The 14,205-nt window shown below is 39.7% G+C and overlaps 1 pseudogene; it reads left to right on the plus strand.

Moving 5' to 3' along the window:
- Positions 1–5,635: 5,635 nt before the first annotated feature.
- Positions 5,636–7,096, plus strand: LOC117999250 (annotated as a pseudogene).
- The last annotated feature ends 7,109 nt before the right edge of the window (positions 7,097–14,205 follow it).

Genomic DNA, 14,205 nt, shown 5'->3' on the forward strand with positions numbered 1-14,205 from the left:
GCCCCGCTGCTTCTCCATTTCTGTCTCTACCTTCTCTGCAGGAGGCTGAGTACCCCTCGGACGACTCCTAGATAGAGCCACATGTCTCACGGTCTCGGATGTGGGCAAGTGCACGCGTGAGCACACCCACAGCTCTAGGCCCCCCTCCTGTGGCTGCCGCTAACCTCGTCGCAGTAATGGTAGCAGGGCAGGGTGCTATTGTTCCCAGGCCCTAAGGCCTGGCCTCCTGCCTCACACCATTGCTGTAGGTTTCCTTAGGCTCCCTTAGTTTATTTTCATTCTCTGGCTGCTGGAGTCTGTGGGACCAGGTAGGGGGACAGTCAGAATGTAAGGCATAGCTCTGTGCCCTTCAACCAAGCAGGAGACTTCACTCTGCACTCTTGGGAGGGAGCTTTTTCCCTGGAGGCTCCTTTGGTCTCAGTCCCATCTCCGGCCCAGGCAACCCAAGCCTGACTCCTGGGGCCTCTACCGTGAGCTTACACAGTTCTCTGAAACTTATATAGTTCCCTGAAAAGTACTTAGAACAGTGCCTGGCATTTAGTAAGCACTGCATAAGAGAGCTTATAAACAAATATCCTACATATGTTCTGTCTGCTGTCTCGTGTGATTTGTATAGCATAGGGATTAAGAACACAGATGTTAGGGTCAGACTGCTGGCCTTCGTTTGGATCCTGTCTGCCCCACCTACTAACTTTATGACTTAATCTTCTAAGTATCTTCTAAATTTCCCTGTCTATAAAATGTTGATAATTCTATTTACCTCCTAAGATTAAATGTGATGATAAACATGCAGTGGTTTTGAAGCATGTCTGCAGATTTAGCAGGGCTAAAATTGCAAATAAAACTCTTCCTTCACAGGGTGGAGACTAATTCCCCCCCCCCCCATCTTGAATACAGGCTGGAATTTTGACTCCCTAGTACTGAACAGAAGGCGGTTGAAAGTGACACCACGTGACTTCTGAGGCTGAGGCAAAAAGGCTATGCAGGTCCCATCTGGCTCTCTCTCTCAGGACATGGGTTTTAAAGCCCTGAGTCATCCAGGAAGAAGTGTGGCTATCTTCATACCACTAGGCTGGAGGCACCACATGGAGAAATCACACACTTACACAGACTTTTGCAGCCCCCAGCCATTTGAATCTTCCCAGCTCAGGCATCAGACCTGTGACTGATGAAGCCTTTGAAATGACCCCAGCTCAAGTCAGTGTCTGATTGCAATTCCATGAGAAACCCTTACCCAGAACCTTCTTGCTGAGCCCATTCAACCTCCAGAGTGATCAAAAGTAATAATAATTCTTACAGTTGTTGTTTTACAATTTGGGTTGTTTTGTTACACAGCAATAGGTAACTGATATGCACATAAAGCACCTCGAACATGAAAAGCATGGAGTAAATAGTAGTCCTAATTCTTATTACTTCAAATTAGCACCATCCTGGCCCACTAGGGCTTCATTTATTAATAATGGCAGCTACAATTTCTTGAGTACTTAGTATAAATCAAGCATAGTCCATATGCAATTTCTTCTTCACTCTGCATGAGTATCATTATCCCTTTTTTACTGAACCTCCAAGGGGTTAAGTAATTACCTGAGGCTACACCCAAGGAGTAATGTGGCTTAGATTCAACCCTTGGCTCCTCTGACTCTCAGAGCCTGTTGTAAAGCATACTCCAGTATAGTAACTGCCACTTGAGTCCTTCTAAAATGCTGCCCATGCTGAGTCCTCTGCCCAGGCTGGACCACCAACAGCTATCTCCGTGAAGAGCTAACAGGACTGGGGCTCTTGCCATCCCCTGCAGTGTTCTTTCAGGTTGACTTCTGCACACTTGACATCAGGTATGTATGGTCAATCATAATTCAGCAAATGAAGAGTATAGCAACTGACAGGCCCAAGACTCCTTGTCCAACTTTTGTTTTCACTGCAAGGACTGGAAAGACAGTTGATTGCCATGTAAGATTTCATGATGTTCCTGTTAGCCAGTTGTTCACTTGATCCCTCAGGTAATTAATTTCTGATGAATCAAACTTTTGACATGATCCCTAGACCAATGTTATCGCTGTCCTGCACATTACATGACCTTTGTGGCCAGACTAATGGGGTTCAAGTCCCAGCTCAGGCACTTCCTAGCTGGGTGTTGTTGGGCAAGTCACTTAATCCCTCCCAGACTCAGTATCCTCATCAGTAGACTGGGACTAATTATAGCATTGACCACAAGGGATGGTTGTGAAGATTTAAGGAGATAATCAATATGTAAGGTGTTTAGCAAGAGCCTGGCACACAGTTAGAACTCAAGGCATCTTAGCTATCATTGTTATTCTGTGTTTATTGCCCTATTTATATATAGAAAACACCCCAGCCTAACTTTAAATTGTTTCTTTAACTTCTTCCCTCAGGCAGGAGCCAGAACTTGGAATTTCCTAGATGATGCTCAGGAGGTGTGATGAGGTAAGAGCCTTGCCCTTTCCTCCTTGTTTCCCCTTCTCCTGAGAGTTCAGTTTTTGTTGTCAATAACAGCAATGACAACACGTGTACTGAGTGCCAATTATGTAGCTGCCAGACCCAGTCTTGAAACTGTATATATATTATTAACTCAGATCTCACAACAAATCATACAGGCAAGATATTTTTACTCACTTATTCATCCTTTTTTTTCATTTAACAAATAGTTATCGTGTTCCTTCAATGATCTGGGTACTTGAAATGTATTAAAGAATAAGACAGGGAGCTCCTGGGTGGCTCAGTCGGTTAAGCGTCTGCCTTCAGTTCGCGTCATGATCTCAGGATCCTGGGATCAAGCCTCACATCAGGCTCCTGCTCAGCGGGGAGTCCGCCTCTCCCTCCCCCCTGCTCATGCTCTCTCTCTCAAATAAATATATATATATATTTTTTTATTTTTTTTTAAAGATTTTTTTTATTAATTTATTTGAGACAGAATGAGAGAGAGAGAGTACATGAGAGGGGGTGGGGCTAGAGGGAGAAGCAGGCTCCTCGCCAAGCAGGGAGCCCGATGTGGGACTCGATCCAGGGACTCCAGGATCATGACCTGAGCCGAAGGCAGTCGCTTAACCAACTGAGCCACCCAGGCGCCCAAATAAATATATTTTTTAAAAAAATAAACATAAAAAAGATCAAATAGGCATTTGGATGTAGAAGTTTTCCCTCCACTTTACGGTAAGTGACTGAGTTAGGATTTAAACCAAGTCTGACTCCACCACCTTATCTCTTGTGTTAAATATCTGCCACCGGATTTTTGCTCCTGACCAAGATGGACTCAGTTGGACCTGATTTACCATCATGCATGAAACAACCAAAAAAAAAATTAAAAAGACAAAGTACATGAAAGAACGATTTTTCAATGAAAGATGGTGATTTCTGAGAGACAGAAACAAAAGGAGTGAGCCCTATAAAAATCCAGCTTACTATTTTGAGAAAGTTCTCAGGACATGATACAGGGAGGCAGAACTGAGGCAGAGTCTGGCAGAGTCTGGCAACTCCCTGAGTTGAGAAGACAAAATGGACAGCAAGAGAGACAGAGGCTTCTAGAGTTCATAAAACAGAGTAACAGAGAGAAGAAAACCATACAGAGAGAGGTCTCTGAAGATCTACAGAGGGTCCTCCTCAAGTATTCAGTGGATCACTGAATCAATGCATGCATGTGAGGAAACGGAGTATGGGGGAAAGATCAATCCAAAAGGAATAAAGGAAACAGTGCCTGTTTCTGCGAATCAGACTGGGAAAACTTATAATTCATTGGGTGGAGTATTGAGGAAAATCTTCCCTCATTAATGGGAAATGATTAGCTCCAGACTGAGCATTGCTACTGACCTGCATAGCAAATAATGAAAGCAAAACCCAAAAGGATCCAACTGTTTCCAAGTAATCTAACTGCATCCCAGAGCAAAACTCAAGATTTATAGGAATACAAAAATATCCAACACCTAACCAGATAAAGATCCAACGTCTAGCATCCAATCAAAGACTGCTAGGCGTATAAAGAAGCGAGAAAATATGACTGATAATGAGTAGATTTAAAAAATCAGAGAAAGACATTAAAACAGTTATTATAGGGGCACTTGGGTGGCTCAGTCGTTAAGCATCTGCCTTCGGCTCAGGTCATGATCTCAGGATCCTGGGATCGAGCCCCACATCGGGCTCCCTGCTTGGCGGGAAGCCTGCTTCTCTCTCTCCCATTCCCCCTTGTGTTCCCTCTCTCGCTGTGTCTCTTTCTGTCAAATAAATAAAATATTAAAAAAAAAAAACAGTTATTATAACTGTATTCCATATGCTTAGAAAGTTAAGTTGAGGACTTGAATGGACATTTCTCCAAAGATGATATAGAATGGCCAAGAAGCATTTGAAAAGATGTTCAACATCACTAATCATGAGAGCATGCAAATCGAAACCACAATAAGATATTACCTCATACCCATTAGAATAGCTATTACTAAAAAAACGGAGAATAATAAGTTTAGTGAACTTTCAATCTTTTTGAACACTTGGTGGAATTGTAAAATGGTACAACTGCAGTGGAAAACAGTATGGAAGTTCCTCAAAAAATTAAAAATAGAACTAACATATGATCCAGCCATCTCACTTCTGGGTATATATCCAAGAACTGAAAGCATCACACATGAAATCCTAGGGTCTTGAAGAAATATTTGCACACCCATGTTCATAGCATCATCATTTACAATGTATCAGTATAGATGTATTAGTCAGGGTTCTCCAAAAAACAAAACCAATAGGATATATATTTTAGAAGATTTATTATAAGGTGGCACCTGGCTGGCTCAGTCAATGGAGCATGTGACTCTTGATCTCAAGTTGTGAGTTTGAGCCCCATGTTGGGTGTAGAGATTACTTAAAAATAAAACCTTAAAAAAAATGATTTATTATAGTAATTGGCTCATGCAGTTATGGAGGCTGAAAAGTTCCACAATCTGCCATCTGCAAGCTCCAGACCAGGAAAGCCAGTGATATAATTGGGCCCAAGACCTGGGAACCAGCAGGCTGATGGTGTAAGACCTGATCTGAGTCTGAGAGCCTGAGAACCAGGAATGCCAAGAGAAGATGGGTGTCTCAGATCAGGCAGAGATAGACCAAATTCACTCTTGTCCATCTTTTTGTTCTATTTGGGCATTCAACAGACTCCATGGTACCCACCCACACTGGAAATGGCCATCTGCTTTACTCCGTTCACCAATTCAAACGCAAATCTTTTCTGAAAACACCCTCACAGACACACCCAGAAATAATGTTTCATCAGCTATCTGGCCATCTCTTAGCTCAGTCAAGTTGACACAGAAAATTAACTATCATAGTGGAATAATATGCAGCCTAAAAAGGAAGGAAATCCTGCCACATTATATGATGTAGACGAACCTTGAGGACATTAGGCTAAGTGAAATAAGCCAGTCACAAAAGTTAAAATAATGTATGATTTACTTATATGAGATATACAAAGTAGTCAAATTCATATATAGAGAAAGTAAAATGGTGGTGACCAGGGGTTAGGGGTAGTGGGCAAAGGGGAGTTGTTTAATGGATATAGTTTCTGTTCTGCAAGATGAAAAAGTTCTGGAGATCTGTCTCACAACAATGTTGATATACTCAACACTACTGAACTGTACACTTAAAGATGGCTAAGATGATAAACTTAATGATGCATGTTTTCTACCACAACAAAAAGTTAATATACAATAGCATTTCTATATGATATCAACAATAATTTAAATTTTATGAAAATGATAATAAAAAAGATTTGAGCTTTTTTTGGCCCCATCTACCACGAGAATAAGGATCATTCTCAACAATCAGACTGTTGGCATTCCCGAAAATGTTGACATTACTCTGGAGGGCTATTTTGAAGGTCACCAGAAGAAACCTGAGGAGGGATTCCAACTACATTACTGTAGAACTCAGTTTCCTTGAAAAGAAAAAGAAGAGGCTCCAAGTTGACAGATGGTGGGGCAATAGAAAGGCGCTGGCTACTGTTTACACTATCTTTGGTCATGTACAAAACATGGTTAAGAGTGTTACACTGGGCTGGGCGCCTGGGTGGCTCAGTTGGTTAAGCGACTGCCTTCGGCTCAGGTCATGATCCTGGAGTCCCGGGATCGAGTCCCGCATCGGGCTCCCTGCTCGGCGGGGAGTCTGCTTCTCCCTCTGACCCTCTTCCCTCTTGTGCTCTCTGTCTCTCATTCTCTCTCTCTCAAATAAATAAAATCTTTAAAAAAAAAAAATTAAAAAAAAAAGAGTGTTACACTGGGCTTCCAGTACAAGATAAAGTCTCTGTGAAGACATGTATCATATGATCTCACTGATATGAGGAATTCTTAATCGCAGGAAACAAACTGAGTGTTGTTGGAGTGGGGGGTGGGGTGGGAGGGATGGGGTGACTGGGTGATGGACACTGGGGAGGGTGTGTGCTCTGGTAAGCGCTGTGAATTGTGCAAGACTGTTGAATCTCAGATCTGTACCTCTGAAACAAATAATGCAATATATCTTAAGAAAAAAAAAAAGAAGAAGAAGGTAGCGGGAGGGGAGGAGTGAGGCGGGGGAAATCGGAGGGGTAGACGAACCATGAGAGACGATGGACTCTGAAAAACGAACTGAGGGTTCTGGAGGGGAGGGGGGTGGGAGGATGGGTTGGCCTGGTGGTGGGTATTGAGGAAGGCACATTCTGCGTGGAGCACTGGGTGTTGTGCACAAACAATGAGTCATGGAACACTTCATTTAAAACTAATGATGTAGTGTATGGGGATTAACATAAGAATAAAATTAAAAAAAAAAAAAGATAAAGTCTCTGTGTGTTCACTTCCCCATCAATGCTGTCATTCAGAAGAATGATTCTCTTGTTGAAATCTGAAATTTCTTGGGCAAAAAATACATCTGCTGGGTTCAGATGAGGCCAGGCATTGCCTGTTCAGTATCACAAGCTCAAAAAGATGAGTTAATTCTTGAAGGAAATGACATTAAACTTGTAGCAAATTCAGCTGCTTTGATTCAGCAAGCCACAAGAGTTAAAAATAAGGATATCAGAACATTTTTGGATGGTATCGTTTCTGAAAAAGGAAAAGTTTAGCAGGCTAATGAATAGGATTCAAGCTGTTCAGCTACAGAAACAGCAAGATGCCAGATGATTTTTCAGACTTCTTTGTGATATTTTAAAGATGCACTAACAGCTGTGTGTTAAAAAAGAAAAGGAAAGAAAACTACAAGATTTGAGATACTGGATTGGATGGATAGCAGATTAGACACTATAGAGAAAAAGATTGGTGAATTAAAGGCATAAAAATAGGCACCATTCAAAATGAAACACAGAAAAAAAAAGAATCAACAAAAATAAAAGAGCATCAATGAGCTGTGGGACACTTCAAGTTTATGTACAGATAATTAGGATCTCCAAAAAAGAGGAGCAAGAAAGGGATAGAAAGATATTTTAATATTAAAAATTATAAATCCACAGACCTAAGATACTCAACACGAAAAATGAAGAAAACTGCACCAAGACATATCACAATCAATTTCTCAAAATCAGTGATAAAGAAAAAATCTTAAAAGCAGCTAGAGGGGGAAAAAAAGACATGTTACATATAGAGGTACAAAGATGAGCCTGACAGATTTGTCATTAGAAACAATGCAAGTGGAGCAACATCTTTAAAATACTGGGGAAAAGAGTCAACTTAGAATTCCATATGTGGAAGGAATATTTCTCAGAACAACAACAGGATGACATGAAGACATTTTCAGGTATACAAAAGCTGAAAGGATTCATCACTGGTGCTATAGAAAAATAAGGAAATGCTTTAGACAAAAGGAAGATGATAGCACATGGAAATCTGGATCCACACAAAGGAATAAAAAGCACAGGCAATGCTAACTACATAGGCAAATATGTAAGATTTTTTTTCTTACTGCTTTGTTATGGCCATTCTAGGAAACTAATATACCTATATCTAACACCACACTTAATGGTAAAAAACTGAATGTTTTACCCCTAAGTTCAGGAACAAGACAAAGATGTCCACTCTCACCACTTCTATTCAAAATTGTACTGGAAGTACTGGTCAGAGCAATTAGGCAAGGAAAAAAAAAAGGGCATTCAGGTTGGAAAGGAAGAAGCAAAACTATATTAGCAGATGACATGTATGTAGAAAATCATGAAGAGTCCACTAAAAAAGCTGCTGGATAAACAAATTCAACAAGAGTGCAAGATACAAGATCAATATATAGAAGTCAATCACATTTCTATACATTAACAGTGAACAGTTGGAAAATGAAATCAAAAAAGACAATTCCATTTATAATAGCACCAAAAAGAATAAAATATTTGGGAATAAACTTGTCAAAAGTACTCCAAAACTTGTGCCCTGAAAATTATAAAATATTATTGAAGGAAATTAAATAAGATCTTATTAAATTAGAAACGCCCCATGTTCATGACTGGAAGACTTAATATTGTTAAAATGTCAGTACTCTCCAAATTGATCTCAATACATCCTTATCAAAATTCCAACTGCCTTTTTTGCAGAAAATGACAAGTTAATTATAAAATTCATATGAGGATGCAAGGGACCCAGAATGGCCAAAACAAGCAACAAAAGAAAAATGAATAAACTGGACTTCATCGAGATTAAAAACATTTGTGCTACAAACAATACAAACTAGAAAGTGAAAAGTCAATCCACAGAATAGGAAAAAAATATTTGCAGATCATACATTATGTACCTAATAAGGGACTTGTATCATCAAGATTAAAAACTTTTGCTCTAAGAAAAATGCTGTTCAGACAAAGAAAAGACAAACCACAAACTGAACGAAAATCTTTGCTAAGTGTATATGTGGGTGAATGACTTGTATCCAGAACATATAAAGAACTCTCAAAATACAACAATAAGCAAAGAATCCAATTTAAAAAGGACAAAAATTTTGAATAGACCTCTCACCAAAGATGATAATACATGGATGGCAAATAACCATATGAAAAAATGCTCAGCATTAGTTATTAGGGAAATGCAAATTAAAGCAATAATGAAACACACCATGCACCTATAGGAGTGACTAAAGTTAGAAAGACTGACCATTCTAAGTGTTGACAAGGATGTGCAGAACTGAAACTCTCACATACTGCTGGTGGGAAAAGTAAATTTGTACAACACTTTGCAAAACTATTCTGTAATTTCCTAAAAAATTAAATATACATCTACCATATAGTCCACCCATTCCATTCATAGGTATTTATCCAAGGGAAATGAAAGCATATGTGCATAGAAAGACTTGTACATGCATGTGTTATATGTAATAGCCCCAAATTGGAAGCAACCCAAATGTTCATCAACAGACAACTGGATAAACAAATTGGGGCATATCCATACAATGGAATACTACTTACCAATAAAAAGAAGTGAACTATTGATACATGCAATAACATGGATAAACCTCAAAATAATTATGCTGAGTGAGAGGGGCGCCTGGGTGGCTCAGTTGGTTAAGTGACTACCTTGGCTCAGGTCATGATCCCAGGGTCCTGGGATCGAGCCCCACATCGGGCTCCCGGCTCGGCGGGAAGTCTGCTTCTCCCTCCCCACTCCCCCTGCTTGTGTTCCTGCTCTCGCTGTCTCTGTCTCTGTCAAATAAATAAATAAAATCTTAAAAAAAAAATTATGCTGAGTGAGAAAAGCCAGACAAAAAATAGATAGATAGATAGATAGATAGATAGATAGATAGATAGATAGATGATAGATGATAGATGATAAATAGATCTATCTGGAAAATGCAAACTAATCTATGATTACAAAAAGAAGATCAGTGTTTTCTTGGGTATGGATGGGGAGAGGCAGGAGGAAGGGATTATAAAGAGGTACAAAGATCCTTTTGGGTATGAGGGAAACATTCACTACCTTGATTATGGGTAGTTTCATGGGTATATGTCAAAACATATCAAATTGTACACTTTAAATATTTGTATATTATTGTGTATCAGTATATCTCAATAAAGCTAATATATACATCATATATATAATGTGTATGTATACACATACGTATGTGTATATCCAAATTCATTAGAGTTTTAATAGTAGGATTGTGAGCATTTTTTAACACTTGGAAATTTTCAAAAATGCCAACTTGAACAACTATGGACATTTTGCAAATCTTCCATTACCGACCTTACTCCTTTTTGTTGTTGTTGGAGCATTTTAAAATAAGTATCATATCATTTCACCTGAAAATTCTTCAGTATGTATCTCTAAAAGATAAGAACTTCTAAAAAACAAAACCTTATGCCATTATCTATTGTAGGTGTTTTCTAAAGTGAACGTGAGTGGTTTTTGTAATATATTTTTAGTGAAATTTTTCTTGAGATAATTTTATTTTTATTTATTTTTTAAAAGACTTTATCTATTTATTTGAGAGAGAGCAGGAGTGAGGGGAGGGAGAGGCAGAGGGGGAAGCAGACTCCCAGCTGAGCAGGGAGCCCAAGGAGGGGGGTGTGGTCCTCGATCCACGGACTGTAGGATCATAACCTGAGCTGAAGGCAGATGCTTAACTGACTGAACCACCAAAGCGACCCTCTCGAGATAATTTTAGATTCACATGCAGTTGTAAGAAATGATTAGAGGGGCGCCTGGGTGGTTCAATTGATTGGGTGCCTGGCTCTTGGTTTCAGCTTAGGTCATGATCTCAGGGTCCTGCCATCAAGCCCTGTGTCAAGCTCCCCACTCAGCAGGGATTCTGCTTCAGGGTTCTCTTTCTCCCTCTGCCCCTAATAAATCTTAAAAAAAAAAAAAAAGAAAGAAATGATCAGAGACATCCCTTTACACTCTCCTCAGTTTCCTCCAGTGGTAACATTTTGCAAAATTACAGTATGTCACAACCAGGATTTTGACATTGATACAATCTAATGATCTTATTCAGATTTCCCTATTTTACTTGTATTCTTTTTATGTGTGTGTCTATATTTGTGTTAAGTTATACACAATGTAATCACCTGTGTAGTCTCGTGTACCCATCACAAAGTCAAGATACTGAACAGTTCCAACAACACAGTGATTCCTCATGTTGCCCTTATATAACCATTTCTCCCCACCATCCCTAACACCTGGCAACCACTACTCTGTCCTCCATTTCTAAATTTTTTTCATTTCAAAAATGTTGTATCAGTAGAATGATACAATGTATAACCTTTTGAGATTGGCTTTCTTTTCCCACTGAGCGTAATTTCCTGGAGATTCAGCAAAGTCATGGCATATATCAATAGTTCATTTATTTTTATATGTTGAGTTATATCCCATGGTATATATTTATACTGAAATATGTATTAATATATTATATATTAAGATTTTTTTAAATTTTATTCTTATGTTGGTCCCCATACATTACATCATTAGTTTTAGATGAATATATTAAGATTTTATTTATTTATTTGACAGAGAGCATGAGCCGGGGTGGGGTGGGGGGGCCGAGGGGCAGAGGGAGAGGGAGAAGCAGACTTCCCCAGACAACACAGGGCTTAAACCCAGGACCCTGGGATCATGACCTGAGCTGAAGGCAGGCACTTAACCAACTGAGCCACCCAGGTGCCCCTATATTGAAATATATATATATATATTTTTTTTGAAATATATTTTTAAAGGTCATTTTTACATACAAAAATTATTATCATCATTCTGCTGCTTGCAAAGGGCACCAATCATTTGTTTTGCCATTTTTGGGTGGCATGTTCTATAAAGATCAATTAGGTCATGTTGGTTGATAATTTTGTTTAGATCATCCAAATCTTTCCTGATTTTTTGTATACTGGTTCTGTCCAATTACAGAGAGAGGGATGTTAAAAATCTCCTATTATAATTTTGGAGCTATTTATTTATTCCTTTAGTTCTGTTAATCTTTGCTTCATATAATTTGAAGCTGTGTTATTAGGAGCATACTCATTTGGGATTGTTAGCACTTAATGATTGATTGACCCTTTTATCATTATATAATGCTCCTCTTTATCTCTGGTAATATTTCTTGTCTTAAAGTTTACTTTGTCTGATATGAAAACAGCCATTCCAGATTTCTTATGATTATGCTTACATGGTATATCTTTTCCATCCCTTTACTTTTAACTTGTCTGTGTCTTTATGTTTTAAGTGAATTTTTTGCAGGCAGCATGTAGTTGGATCTTAACTTTTTAAATGCCTTCTGACAATCTCTGCCTTCAGTTGAAGTGTTTAACCCATTTATACTTAATGTAATTATTAATACAGTTATTTAAATCTATTATTTTTTTTTCTATCTGTACTTGTGTCCTTTATTCTTGACTTCCTTGGATCAAGAATATTTTAATATTTTATCTCATCTATTGGGTTTTTAGATGTACCTTTTTTTGGTGGTTGCTCTAAGGATTAGAATATGAAACCTTAACTTATCCCAGTTTGCTCTGAATTAATATTAGTATACCTCTTCATGTATAACATAACCACCCTACAACAGTATAATTCCATTCATATCCTCTTCTACTTTGCTATAAAGCTAACAACACATTGTTATTATTTTTAGTTTAGTCATTTGTCTTTATTTTTTAAGATTTTATTTTTAAGCAATCTCTACACCCAATGTAGAGCTCAAACCAACAACCTTGAGATCAAGAGTCACATGCTCTACTGACTGAGCCAGCTAGGTGCCCCTAGTCATTTGTCTTTAAGGAAATTAAGAAGAGAGAATAGTCTTCAATGTATAGTTGCCTTTCCCAGGGCTTCTTATTCCTTCTTGTAGACCCAGGCTCTTATCTTATTTCATTTCCCCTCAGAATGAAGAACTTCTTTAGCTTTTCTTATACTCTGGGTCTCCTGGCTGTGAATTTGTGCACCTGTCATTTAATAAGCCTTGAGAATTTGATCCAATCTCAGCCACCATTTCTTTTGCATTATAGGATTCAGACAACACTAACAATTCCCTGGGAATGGATTCACCCAGTCCCCAAACCCCAGCAGCCACATCTTGTCATTCTGAAGGGGAACTGGGTCTGACGGTCATCAAAGAGGTCCCTAAGAATGAGGCACTTGTAACTGCTTTCCACAATGGCCCAAGAGCCAGTTTTCCTTCCAGTCATGCTCCCATGCCAAACTAAGGGTCCACCTAAACCTCCTACTTGGGGCAAGAGTGGCTAGGCTATTGAATGGACTGAGTGTTGCCTCTTGAAGGCCTGAGATAGTCACCCTTCAGGCCTCTGGTGGTTTGAGAGGACCTGTCCTTCCTATCCATCTTCCCTGTGCTGGTAACAGACTGGCCACTGGCAGGAACCCTTCTCCAAACCTCTCTCAGCCTCCCTGATGTTTTGCTCAGGGACATTATCAGCTTTTTCAGAGAGAACTTGGTTACTGTGCTTCCATGAGCCTTTAATGCCAAGGACATTTCCTTAAGATCAAGGGCCATGCCCACTTTAGTGTCTACTGCCAGGGCCTTAACTGCAGATTCTTTTGATTTGTCTGTGTTTGTTTTTTTTTCTTCATAAACCTTCATGCTGCCTCTTCGTCTTCTTCCTTCTCCTGAGTTCCCTTCCCCAACCCTGCAGGAGCCTCCACACAGAACAACTTTGCTATTTGCTGCAAGCAAATCTGAGGTGACAGTCTCTCTTCTATCATGTGGTACAGTGTGGTCAGCCAACTGTCTCCTTCTAACTGGTTGCCCACGGGCACGTCCACTAACCTCTAACCCTTTGCAGACTCAATCTCTCCATCTGTAAGCAGGACTGTTGTGAAGATGAAATAAGATCAATCATGTAAAGGCTTTAACACTGTCTAGCACCTGGTGAACCATTGTGTTAGGTGTTGTATTTACAGTCCTACCTGTGTTATGCATCCTGGTTATAGCCCTGCTCTCAAACATCTTCCCTGACTCTCTTTCCAGCCTCAACTCATTCGCCAGAGGGTTGCTGGATATTCAGGGATGTGAACTCATGTTTGCAGAGTACCACTGGTTCTCACCCTTCGCGACGCGGGAAGGGATGTCAGGCTTCAGACCCTAGCAAGTAGATCCCAGGGACTTGCCACAGCTCTCAGTTTAGAGGACCACATGGCTCACAGCTGGTTTCATGGGCTTCCCCATCTCTGTCTACCTGTGGCCTGATGTAGCCCAGTTCTGGGGCTTCTGGGGGAGAAGACAAGAAAGGGCTGGGAATCATGGAGATAATGTAGATGAGGCCTGGGTAGGGGAGAGGACCTG

Source organism: Mirounga leonina, unplaced genomic scaffold (genome assembly GCF_011800145.1).
Source record: "Mirounga leonina isolate KUSES-001 unplaced genomic scaffold, KU_Mleo_1.0 Mir_454, whole genome shotgun sequence".
Taxonomy (NCBI): domain Eukaryota; kingdom Metazoa; phylum Chordata; class Mammalia; order Carnivora; family Phocidae; genus Mirounga; species Mirounga leonina.